Raw genomic sequence first — 13,447 nt, 5'->3', positions numbered from 1 at the left:
TGGTCCTCAAAGGGAGGGAGAGACTATAATGGAAATTGATGGTTTGGGGGATAGGGGAAGGATTATTTTCCAATTGTGGGGACATCAGGAACAAAGGCATCAAGATTAGAGAAGGCAAGACACAAACAAATGATGGCAATTAGTTCAGGTTGGTTTGAAATTAGAGTACTGAGAAGGCAGGGATTTTAATTCAATAGGAATTTAAGAAATATTTATTAAGTAAATAGCAAGGGTAGAAATATAAAAGAAGATAGCCTCTCTGCCCTCATGGAACTTATATTCTATTAGAGGACTATATTAGACCAATATAGAATGTGTAATGGGATGAAATATATTGTCAATCTGGAAAAAGATTATGAAGAGCTTGAAGTGTTCAACAGAAAACTTTATTTTATCCTCTTTGGTCAGAGGATTGGGATGGGAAGATTTCCCATTGATAAAATGAGATTTATGGAAACTGATCTATAATGTGTATTTCATTAGATCTATGACCCTTTTCAGTTCTAGTTCCAATGGTACTAGGGTATTTCGTAAAACTAACGTATGAAAGATAAATAAATTTAAGTTGTTTTGTCTGTCGAGCTATGGTAGGAGACACAGTAGATATTGGAAGAATAGTACTTTGTTATTAAGCTGAGCTGATTCTTTAGAAATTTGTCAATGATTGTACTGTCTAGTAACTAAAAATGATTACTTTTGCCATCCAGAAAATTGAAAATTTCAATGGTATTATCTAATCTGAGAATGCATTTGTACCATAGATTAGAAAGATCAAAGAGAAATGACCTCGGGAATTTATTTGCAAATTCTTTCCAGAGTGGGCACATTTTTACCACATTGTACTATATCTCTACCATTAAGACTCTCTATTAAGATGGGAAAGGACACACATGATTGCCCTCAAATACTTTAGCAACTGGCTCTTGTCAACATATTTTATTTCAACAACTGGCTCTTGTCAACATATTTTTTTTTTAATTTTTCTCCCCCTATGTTTTGAAGCAGAAAGAGAGCAAAGGGGGAAAACAGACAACAAAAAAAGTTGATAACTGTGTCTTCAAATAAAAAAATGCATGATCTGGGTTTTCAGCTGCATAAAAAGGATATTAGTTGCAATGATAAAAAGGATATTAGTTGCAATGATAGGGAAAAGAAAGGATTAGTCTGCTTTAGAATGGAGATATATGGGGCTAGGCTGAAACTTCTAAAAATCTGGTGGCCATGTTTTAGGCTTCCTTTTTAATTACATAGGAATATAACAATAGCTCACATTTCTATAAAAGGAGAGGTCAACAAGTCACTTCATAGAAAATGTGATGGATGGATATAAGGACGATTATTTCCCAAGTTAACATATTGGGGAACTAAGGTACAGAGCAGCAAAGTAAATTTCTTTAGTTATAAAGCTATCATCGAAGTTTACATCTGTGTCACTTGACTCCAAGACCAATGCTCTTTTTACCATATCAGATTGCCTCATGTCTGCAGTATTTTTCTGCCCAGGTACATAGTTTGTTTATTTATGTAAAAATTAAAGCATATGATATTTAAAAGATTCTGGGTCCCTTCACGTGAGAATGAGGGCAAGTCAGAATACTATTGAAAGTCTACAGGCTAAAGGGGAAAGCCATCCTTCTATTATTTTCCTGTAAAATTTAAGTCAAATACAATTTGTAGAGGTGATGTAAACACCTGAGCTGAACTTGCAAATTCAAGTCTAATTGATCTCAGTAAGTTAAATTTTGAGTTCTTCTGGTTCTGCTTTTCCAAAAGCAGTACCTACTCCTACCATGGGAGTCCATTAAAGAGAAAGAGTTTTAGACATCCAAGGCCTGGCTGGGCATACTATGAACTATGTTCCTGGAGAAGGCTTTGTCCAATGGATCACTTGAGTTTAGGAGCTCTGCGATGCATTAGGGATAAAACTAATCCAGTGTCTACATTAGATCCAGAACCAACAAGGTGAGCTTCGGGGAATAGAGGGTCATGAAGCTGCCTAAAGAAGGCAAATTGACCCATGTCAGAAAAAAAGGAGCAGGTTAAAATTTCTGTGTCAATTCCTATAGGATTAAAACTGTGTGTGGTCACTACACTTACAGCCAGAGAAAAATAGGGGCATCTATTATTAAAAAATGAACAAAAACAACAAAAAAAACAACAAAAAAGCCTCTTATATAACAACAAATATAAAATGTTTGGGGTTTTTTTTCAGCAAAGCTATATCGGTGTCTACCTCTGTCAGAGAAACTGAAACAACAACAACAATAATGATAGCTAACATTTGTAAAACACCTACTATTTGCCAGACATAGTGGGGGATATTTTACAACCATTATCTCATTTGAACCTCACAACCTACTTGGGAGATAGTTGCTATTTTTATTCTAATTTTACAAATGAGGAAACTGAGGCAGGCAGAGATTTAAGTGATTTGTCAAGGGTGACACAACTGGTGTCTAGGACCATATCTGAACTCAGCTTTTCCTGAATCTTGGCTGGCTCAGTACTCTATTTGCTGTGCTGCGTAGGCATCCTAGCATTGGAGAAAGAGAAGCCTCCAGCACCTAAGCCACTTTCACACTTCTTCTGGGGGCAGCTTGAAAGTCAGTGTGCCAAAATTCACAAAATCACTTAACTTTAGCGCTGGAGGAAATCTTAGTAACCATCTAGTCCAACCCATTCTTGAGGAATGCATTTATGATTTCATGCATATAAGGGACTCCCGATAAAGAAACTCCCTCAAATAGTGCAAATCAACACCTGCTCTACAGTTTACACTTAGAGTGCTGCCTGAGGCATTGAGAAATTAAATGGCTTGCCATTATGTGTTAAAGGCAGACCTGAAACCTGAAGTATGGAGACTGATAAAGGAACTCTATCTCCTATGCAATGCTAATAAGAGAAAGAGACAGACAAGCAAGATAGGGAAGGAAGGAAGGAAGGAAGGAAGGAAGGAAGGAAGGAAGGAAGGAAGGAAGGAAGGAAGGAAGGAAGGAAGGAAGGAAGGAAGGAAGGAAGGAAGGAAGGAAGGAAGGAAGGAAGGAAGGAAGGAAGGAAGGAAGGAAGGAAAAAGAGAGAAGAAAAGGAAAGAAAAAGAAAAATATCTCTTCTATATCATATACTTTGTCAGTCATTTTCCTTGATTATCTCCAATGAAGGAGAACCCATTACCCCCAGGCTATTTCTATTGGGTAAACCTCGTTGTTTGGAAACGTTTTGTTTTATTTCATTTTTATCCCTAAAATCAAGCCTAAATTCCACAGGTGAAATGAAATACCTAAGGAAATGGCAGAATAGCTTCATAGAGGTTTCAAGCAGAGACTGGATGTCAGCCTGAAAAGTTCAGTTATAGTAGGCATTTTTCTACTCATATGTATTGGGCTAAATCTTTACTGAGGATCCTTAAAACTTTGAAATTCTTGGGTCTTTTGATTCAGTATATAGTACATTGTTTTGTCTGTCATGCTCTGAGTATTAATTATGAAATATGGTCACTTTTCCTCATACTATCTTCTCATGTATCTTTGTAGATGACACCTATGACCACTTCATAGCTGAGTAATTTTTGTCATGTAAATAGTAAGCTAACTTTAAAATTTTTGAGACAAAACCTTATTCTTTTAGTACATTTTTAAACTGCTCAAAAAACCTTGAAATATCCCAATATTTTTATTGAACCTCATGCTGTCCATTAAAATCATAGAAATCATAATTTGATGTATAAATATTCTGGCAAAATTAGATGATCACAATGATGCCTTAGTTATCCTACACATTGTTATTGTGAGGATCAAATGAGATATTTGTAAAACATTTAGCATAGTTCTTAGTACATAGTAGCCACTTAAAATACGATTGTTCCCTTTTCTCCTATATGATCTTTACTGACATTTAGAATTTCACTGAATATGAATTTAATGGTTCTGACTGTAATAATTAAGATCATTGTGAGCTTTGATATAAGGTGGAGACCATCAAAATAGAGATTACTACTTTGAAGTAATCATTTTGCCCTCTAAGTCTAAGTAATTAAATCATGTGAGCCAAAATATCCTTATTTGTGGTCCTTTTTCAAAAACAGAGATGAACATTTAGCTTCTACATAAAAAGGAAGGAATACTATTGTTACTATTGGGATCTGACATTGATGGTGCTTTTATTATAACATGATTAAATCAAATACTGCTGCTTTATTTGAGAATGGGATAGCCAAGAGAAATGACCACTACATTGAAAATAAAATTCTGGCCACAAAGAAATAAACTGATTCTAGCAAATAAAAATGCTCAAAATAAACATTTTTCAGTTAGGTTATTGACTACCATTTTACATTAAAATTGTCCTACTGAAAAATCCTGTCCATTTTCAAAAATTAGGAAAGTTAAATAATATACATGTGGGTTCTAAAGAAAAAATATAATATTTTGAAGAAAAATTATAATGAAAGGTGCTTCATTAAAGTTGAGGTACATCAGATATAGTGCTAGGCTTCAAATTGGTAAGAGTTGAATTCAAATTAAGTAACACTGGCCTCCTAGCTGTTCCTGGTACAGAAAAATTCATCTCTCAGATATTAGCATTCTCTCTGTCTTTCCCCCATGTTTGGAAGCTTCGCCCCAAATCATGACTTCCCGGGCTTCCTTTATGTCCTGACTAAAATCCTACCTTTTACAGGAAGCCTGCCCCAATCCCTCTTAATGCCAGTGCTTTCCCCTTATAAATATATCATATACACACACACACACACACACACACACACACACACACACACACACACACATATATATATATATCCTGTGTATATTTGTTTGTGTATTGATTACAAAGTCCATCTTTTGCCTCTTATTGTATCCCCAATGCTTAGCACAAGTACCTGGCACATAATAGATGTTAAATAAATGTTTATTAATTGATTGAATGATCCACTCTCAGGCACTTCCTAGGTGTGTGACTCTGGGCAAATTACTTCACTTATGACAATTTCAATGTCCTTGTCTGTTAAATGATAATCATAACAGCACCTATCTCATAGAGTCATTGTGACTATCAAATAAGATAACATTAGCAGTGTCTGACACATAGTGGGTATTCAATAACAATATTTTTGATTGACATATTTCCTAAAAACAGAGGATACTTTCTCTGCATATTAAAAACCTTGCATTATCAGATGTCATCACAATGGCTTGAGAAAGAACTCTGGATATGGATATGGAATACAAAGATATATGCTTGAATTCCTGCCTTGACAATGACCCCTTCCATTAAATTGGTGAAATTATTTGTCCTTGCATGAGACAGTTTCTTTTTTTGTTGTTGTTTTTAAGAAACAAAAGCAAATTAGGTGGTACTTGATGATGGCCTCTAAGATCCCCTCTAGTCCTAAATCCTATGATTCTGTGATATAATCATAAAATTCAATTGACCCTCATCATATCCCCTGGAAATGTCACTGGTTTCAGATTCCTGGTCCTGCATTCACAGGGCCAGCTGAATGAACCATGGTAAATCAGAGACACAGAGTCTGTGGAGCTCATCAAGTTTGCTACTGGCTTTTGGCAGAAGCGGCCTCTTCCTGTGAAAATGTGTTTGTGTCTTCCTAATGCTGCATTACAGAATTACCCCAGAGACAATCCAAAGGCAAAGATCTATCAAACTCTTTGCAATTTTTCTCTGGGCAATCAGAGGCTACTCCTGGGATACTTGCATCCCTCTAAGAAATTTTCCAAAGCTCATTAGAATCCAGTTTAGCACTCTGTTCTGGCCAACTGTCAGATGGCTTTGACTGCTGCTTGCTAATGAACTGTAAACTGTCCCGGGAATAAATGTGGTCTTTGCCTTCAGGAGCACCACTCGGCTCCATCACTGATCACACAGTGGGTTTCCATGAAGTTTTGTTATCTTTGTAGTGCTTACAGCTGTGAATAGAAAAATAGAGTACATCATGGCACTAGACCATACTTAAGTCAAAAAGCAAATCTAGTGAAACAAGGAATTGTAGAAAATACGTAGTAGTAAGCCATAATAAATTAGTTTTGTACAAAATAAGTGCTTAAATAATACATGTTGAATTGAATTGGAATCAAAGGTAGATTGGAATATCTTTCAGGCAGGTTCATCTTTGACTGAGAGCCCTCCACTAGATGATGATCTTGTCAGACTGTTAAGGACTGTTATTTTGCCATTCCTTGCATCTTGGGTTCTTAGTAAAATATCTAGCACATTACTGGTCACTTAAATGCTAGTTGACTGTAAACTTGTCAGTAAAGATACTAATAGATATACCAGAGGGTGAGAGCCAAGATGGTAGAAAGTATAGGATTTAAAAGCATAATAATAATAATAATGACACTTCAATTGACACTTATAGCTTTTCAAATTGTGGATTACATGCATTATTTCATTTAAATTTCATAATACCACTGTAAAGAAGAAGTCCTTCATTTACCAATTAAAATGAAACACACAAAGATTAACTGACCTGTTTCCTTCTCTGAAGTGAGAGCCTTAGTCTTGATGTCCTCTAAGCTCTTTTCTAGTTTTAAATCTGTTGCCTTTATGATCACAGTATGATTTTTAAAGTGGAAGGGAACTTAAAAGTTATCAAGTATAACCAACACTTTTTTTAAGGACCAGGAAACCAAAGCCCAAAGAGGTTAATTTAGTTGACAAAACCACACAGGCAGTTGTTGACAGAACCAGGATTTCTGACTTCAAACCCAGTATACTCATCACTGAACCATCTATGGCATTATTCTGGAGGGGGTAGAGAGAGACAGACAGACAGACAGAGATACAGAGAGACACAGACAGAGAGAAATAGGGAGGGAGGGAGAGAGAGCAAAGGAGAAACAAAAAGATAGGAAGAGACAAACAAAGAAAGAGAAAGAGAATAGACAAGGTCAGGGAGCTGTCACTACTCTCATAGTTCTCCATTTGTGTTTTAGGTTGCTCTGGGTTATAGCAGTAAAGAGAGAATGTAAATCTCTCCTAGTAAAATAATTAGAAGACCCATTCTTTCAAATCAAGTGAACCATATTTTCTTTTTATCCAAAGGACAGCACTACAATTTATAAATGACTCATTCTTTAATTACCTTGTATTTAATTAATTGTATTTATTCTATATGCACTTGTCATTTTGTCTCCCCTGTTAAAATGTAAGTTCCTTGTGAATAGATATCATTTCATTTTTTTATTTATATTCTCAAGTCATTGAACAATGGTTGACACATACATAGTAGGTGCTTAATGAATACCTGTTCATTTTTTGATGCCACATGTAAGCTTAGATGTGTTGGATGATTTTATTTATTCCATTAATAATCTTATGTTGTCAAAAGAAAGCAAGGAAGGACTCCATCATGTTGGGATGACCCCAAGCAGGTAGTTCAATCAAGTAGTGAAATTAGAGATCCACTAATTTTTCTCAAATGTCTCTTTATTTTCTTTTGTGGACTCTGCCTCATAGCTCTTATGCTGTGTGACATTCTTGATTCTTCAATTCCAGTATCCTTTTTAATATTTAGAAGGCACTTCTCCTCATGATCCTATGTAACAATATTTAGTCCTCTTCCTCCTCATAATCATCATAGTGGCTAAATCAGGATTCAAAATCAAGACTTTCTGACTTCACACCCGACCCTGTCCATTTTGCAATTTAGTTATCTAGCAGAACAAAGTAACAGTGATAGAAAAAATATAATCTTCACACTTATTGGAGTGATAAATAGAGCTGAAATTTCAGAGGTCATCTAGTCGGATTACCTTATTTTACAAAATAGTAAATAAAGGTCAGATGAATTAAATGAGCTGGCCAATGACTCATAGATAACAAGTGGTGGGAGAGATTGTAAGTTTTACTCAGGATTCTCTGGCCCCCAGTTCAACATTCTTTCCAATGTACTGTGCTGCCTTTTAGATGGACCAAAAAAAAATAAAGCTATGGTTAGAGAGTTAATTGGCATAAACATTTCAAGATATGATTTTTAACTGATTCATTTTTGCAAAAATATTTTGCTAAGTTTTTGAAGTTTTCAAACGAGGGCACTTGAATTCACACCCCATGTAATAGTTATAATGATAACTTCCAATTATGTAGCCCTTTAAGATTTACAGGTTTAAAAAGTGCTTCTCTCAAAAAAACAAAAACAAACCAACAACTATGAGTTGGGAAATGCAAATAATTTTTCACCTTGTTTTGCATCTGAGACTATACAAGTAAAATGACTCATGTGTTTGCCTGTGATATCACATTTAATATTGCAAATTATAGGACATCAGAAGTGGCAAAGATACCAAATGTCATCTAGTACAAGAAGATCTTTAATAACTACTACTGACTGGCTTACTACCTGGACAAGAAAATCCCTAGCAAGAGTCTATCCAATGGCCAAAAGCAGGACTCACATCTTGGTTTTAACTCCTAATATGTTTTTCAGCATCCCTATTGAAGATATTTCTATTTTAAAAATGATCATAAACACATACACATACAATGTTTTTGCTAGCATATAAAAAAATCTTGCCAATTTCATTTTACAAAATAATCTTCTCCTCCCCATCAGTTCCTGAATAGTGCATAATGGACAGATAGGAAGAAAGATCCTTGGACGAGTCAAAGAACCTATTTTTAAAGATTTCCTAATGAGCAAGTCATTTTGCATTTCTAAGCCTTAGTTTACTCTTTTGTAAATTACAGGAAAGGGGTGACTAGATGATTTCTGGAGTTTCTTCTTAGTCTCTAAGTATATAATTTTATGATTATTTGGCATTGAAATGCCTTTTGTGTTTTAGTTGTAATAATAATACAAAACGACAATAGAGAAATTTACAATTGGGTATAAGAATGGAAATAATGATAAAGCTAATATTTCCATTTCACATGACTTACATATGGAGAGCCTATTCATTTAAAATGCACCCATGATCATAAAAATGTAACTTGCTCCTTAAACCATATTCTATAGCACAGTGGACTGAAAAGAAATGCTTAATACTGCAAAATATATTACATGGAAGATAATGCATATATTATGATCCACTTCTAGGTCTAACTAAAAGCAGCACATTAGACATTTTTTTCAATATACATTTTTAAAAATTAACCTTTTTTGGTTTAATATCACATGAGCTTTGAACTAGTTCACCACTGGCTCTCTGAATAACAATTTGCTTTACAAATTGTTCACTTTTTAAAGGTCTGTGATTGCCCTTAAGAAAGCCCACATGTAAAAAATTTGCTGTATTCAATCAAATACAGATATGACTTCTCTAGTCATTTCTAAACCAGACAGGAATAGACAATAGGGCACTTATAAAAAATTCAACTCTATAGAAAATGGAAATGGAGAGAGAAATTGGGGAATCTTGTCATTCTTTTCACAGGGGAGTTTATGGTGAAACTGAATCAAAAAGACAATGGGAAACCAGGAGGACCAGCAACATTCATTCCCAAACCCCAACTGTCTTTGACAAAGAGAAGCTACTGGAACATCTGCCAAATTCAGCAACTTTAATATCCCTTAAAGAATTACAGAAATCATAGAATGTAGCACAATGGAGAGAAAGTAGTGTTTGGCTGAGAGCCAAAATATTTGAGAGCAGTTAGATGTATCGTATACACAGATAAGTGCAATGGATAGAGCATTGGCCCTAGAATTAAGGAGACCCGAGTTCAAATTTAGCCTCAGACTCATATTAATTGTGTGATCCTAGGTAAGTCACATAACCCGGTTTACCTCAGTTTCCTCATCTATAAAATGAGTTGGAGAAGAAGGTAGGGAATTATTCCAGTCTCTTTGCCAAGAAACCCTCATATAGGGTAATGAAGAATCAGACACTACTAAATAACAACTGAATAACAACAACGACCACAAAATTGGTAAAGGGGATAGAATATTGGACTTAGAAATAGGAAGAAGTAGGTATGAATCTTGCCTCATATACTGCAATCTGTGTGATCTCAGTTACTTCATCTTTAAATTGGGGATAATAATAATTATGTCTGGTTTGGAGCTGGCATAACTGCACTTGGGGAGGAAGCTCCTAAGGGAAATAGCTAGTCACATGTATCTGGTGCTTTTTCTTTCTCTGGCTTGCCTTTTATTGTTTAATAAAGAATTATAAATTATGATATGGTTTCCAGTGAATTTTAATCACAACAATAATAATCCTTTGTACATAATCTCTGACCAGCAGTCACCTACCCTTGGCAGAAAAATCACGAAAAGGCAGAATCCCCTCCTCTTCCTTTCTGAAGTAATTCATTCCAACTTTGAATAACAGTATTTGTTATGAAGGTATTTATTTGGGAATCCAAAGTACCATGTTGAGGGAAGAGGAAGAGGGCAATAAGGGATGAAGCTCATAGTTTAAACCTGGGTAACCGGGAAAACATGCAATACGTTTAGAAGATAAAGGAGATATGAGGGAGCAGGAAGTGACACAGCCCTATGTGTTTAGTAATAGTTCTACTGGAGAGTGCCCAGGAAACTGTTGAAATTTCCAATCTTGAAATAACTAAAAACTGGAGATAAAGATTTGGTAATCATATGTATAGAGTTGATGGCCAATATCATAGCGGACTACAGGTCAGACCTCATCTGGAGTATTCTGTTAACTTCCAGGCATTATTATTTAAGAAAGACATTGAGAAACTGCAGAGTGGGACAACTAGAACAGTAAAGAGTCTATAAGTTGAAAGATCTGGTACCATTTAGCAAAGAGATGAGCAAACTCAGGAAGTACATGGCAGTTATCTTCAAGGAGCAATGGATGGAAGTTAAAAAGAGGAAACTTTAGATGATATGGGGAGAAACTTGTGAGTAATTAAAGATGAACAAAATGGAATGGGCTTCTTTGAGTGGTGATGAGATCCCTTTCCTTGGAGGTCTTCAAGCAAGGTGTTGGCTAACAATTTGTCTGAAAAGTTATAGTGAGGCTTCCTTTTACACGTGAGTTGAAATAGATGATCACTGAGGTTCTTTTCTACTGTCAAATTAAGGTAGAACATTAAATCAGAAGACGAATCTTTGCTGGTATGATGCTGGAAAAGCTAATGACAGGTATGGGACTCAGTAGATAAGCTCAGAGAGAGGAGGTCCTCGGATCAAATCTAGGCTCAGATACTTTCTAAATGTGTGACCCTGGGCAAGTCATTAAACCCAATTGTCTAGCTCTTTCTCCTCTTCTGCCTTGGAACCAATACATAGTATTGATTCTAAGACAGAAAGCAAAAAAAATGGTTAAAATAAAAGATAATGATTAAGATGATACTTGGAGTCCATATGTGAGTGCTTAATCTTACTTCTATCCCTGGGTAAATTGTTCTTTCAACTTCCTGTTGTAGACAAACTTTAAAAATATTTGTGCCAATGAAAACAATATTATGTCTGGTGTAAGATGGTATGAAAGTACTAAATTATGGTTATTGAGGAGAATATTCAATGGGGAAAAGGCTCTAGGAGCATGGCTTTTAACTGTGGATAGACTTGTCTAATCATTTTTCAAGCTGGCCTTTCTTTTCATCTGGACACTTGTAGAGTTTACCAGAGCAGAGGAAAAACTTGTTTCCTGCTGATCTGCCTTCATCCTTACACTAAACAGATATGTGGCCACAACAACATAGAGAAAACAAGATTAAAAATAACCACCGGAGGGGCAGCTGGGTAGCTCAGTGAATTGAGAGCCAGGCCTCCATATGGGAGGTCCTAGGTTCAAATCTGGCCTCAGACACTTCCTAGCTGTGTGACCCTGGGCAAGTCATTTAACCCCCATTGCCTAGCCCTTACCACTCTTCTGCCTTGGAACCAATATTTACAGTATTGATTCCAAGATGGAAGGTAAGGGTTTAAAAAAGAAACTAATAAAAATAACCACTGGAAATGAAATTGAAACTGTTTCTCAGTCATATATGTGCATATATGTAGCTATATCTTTATGTACTTAGGATAACACATGCTTATCTATCTGTTTATATATCTACCTATCACTGTATCTCCATCTCTGTCTATCTATCTACATTAGTATATACACATGTATAAATTTGTACATGTAATACATATGTGTCATGGATATACCCATATGATTGATAAACATGTGTGTATATACACAAATATCTATAGCTCTAGATCAATCATCTATCTCTATATATTAATTACTATCATTTAGATATACTATATACCTAGATAGACAAAGATAATATATAGATCTAGATTTATAGATAGATTTATAGGGATCTATATATATATAATGAAATTGAAATTGTAGTTTGCATATATATATGTATAAATGTTTATAGATATAAATTTAAAGATACTGATCTTTATATAGATGTATGTTTATATCTATAGATGCATATATGAATATATGCATATAGAACAAAAACATCATTTTACTTTAATTTATAATGTGTACATATATTTATAGATATGTATATGTATCTACAAGACATTTCTACATATATGCATTTTATTACATATGTATGTTCATATACATGTCTACATATCCATATATTGCCATCTGTTATTTATATCTATCTATCTATAGCTGTATATTTATAGCAATCTATCTGTAGGAATTCACAGATATATAAATAATTGAGAAAATAATGTATAGTTTTAGTAAGCCAGTTTCATAAAGCTTTTAGGCTTAAGGATGTCTGTAGATGTAATTCAGACATGGTGATCTGTGTCCAAGCTGAAAGGTAATTTATCCAACAAGTTTCCCTGTCCAAAAGTCTCAATGTAGACCTTAGTTAGCTTAGAATCTGAATCCACATGACAGGGCAGTGAGCAACCTATGAAGGAATGAATATCTATTCCTGTTGTTCAGATGCCCTTCGTCTCAGCTGCCTTAGGGCTATATTAGAAAAGCATCCATTGTTAATTTTTTTATAATTGTTGTTATAGTCACTCTTAGATGGAGTGTTAGGGTCAATCCTACCTATAGAGGAACAGCTGTCAGCATGTCATGCTTAGAAAGGCATTGCAGACAGTGTACTATCTCTGTTATTGTGCCCTGACAAAGAGAGAATGGATTATCTTGGACCGAGATGATAGTGACGATGCTAATAAATACTGTCTGAATTTGGCAGACCCTAGTGGTTAAATCAATTCAACAAGCACTCCTTAAGCACTTATTTTGTGATAGGCATTGTACTGCCCACGGAGAAAAGGCACACTGGACAATCCCTACCCCTGAGGAAATGAAACTTTTAATGTTAACGGGCTGGGGAATAAATTATCCATAGAAAAATAAATATAAAGTGCATTCAAAGAAAATGCAAACAATTACAGTCAGTCATCCAAACTTCTCTCACAATGTGTATTTACACATACATATAGATATACATGTGCATATACACATCAATGTATATACATATACATATACAATGTATGTTCATGTTTGAAAACACACAATGAATGGCAAGAACAAAAGGATTTGTC

This window comes from Monodelphis domestica, chromosome 1 (assembly GCF_027887165.1).
Source record: "Monodelphis domestica isolate mMonDom1 chromosome 1, mMonDom1.pri, whole genome shotgun sequence".
NCBI lineage: Eukaryota > Metazoa > Chordata > Mammalia > Didelphimorphia > Didelphidae > Monodelphis > Monodelphis domestica.
The sequence above is the reverse complement of the archived record's forward strand: the minus strand, read 5'-3'. Positions refer to the sequence as shown.